Below are 743 nucleotides of genomic sequence, written 5' to 3'. Positions count from 1 at the left end.
TGTAACATCCGCGAACCAATTTTTGTTGTTTTGGTGTGAGTATCGATCGATACCCTTGTGGCATCGATCGACACCACTATTTCTGGGTTCGTCGGGTTTGTTTTAATTCGCGATTTTGGTTTGGTTGGTTTGGTTTAGTTATCTAAACCGAGTATATAAGTGGAGAAGCGACAAATTAAGGGTTTTAGGGTGTCTGGTCGCCGTTTGCAGAGATAGAGAGAGAGAGGAGAGAGCCTATTGTGGTGTGAAGGAGATTAAAGAAGAAAGATCAGAATCGTTAGGGTCTGGAAGGAAACAANGTGTCGGCAAGCGGGCCCAGGGGAGGTGATTCGCAGGAGTACCGTCGAGCGTGTTATCATTGCGGGGAGGAAGGGCATATCAGGAGGCAGATGATGGAGGTTGCGGCGCAGCCGAAGGGAGGACTGGGTGTCNGCCTTTTTACAGAAGTAGATTTGGATTTAAACTCGATGAGTTATTGACAGTTTCGTGAGACACGTTTTCTCAGACGCGAGTTGGGACTATCGGAGATTGTAACTGAGATCGTGGCCTCGTGTGGTGCCTGATCGTGCTAAACATTTGTGGGAAGCTTCGTGACGTCTAGGGGTAGCTTTGCACCGGAGCGATTTGATAGTTAACGGTTGGTTTTTATTTTAGGGATTCGTCTTTGAGACTGTTCTTTTCTGATGTTTCTGTCCAGTTTTGCTATAAGTCGTTTTTGGTTGTGTGGCTTGTTGTAGGGCGTT

This window comes from Camelina sativa, chromosome 2, assembly GCF_000633955.1.
Source record: "Camelina sativa cultivar DH55 chromosome 2, Cs, whole genome shotgun sequence".
NCBI classification, from domain to species: Eukaryota; Viridiplantae; Streptophyta; class Magnoliopsida; order Brassicales; family Brassicaceae; genus Camelina; species Camelina sativa.
This window is presented reverse-complemented; position numbering follows the sequence as displayed.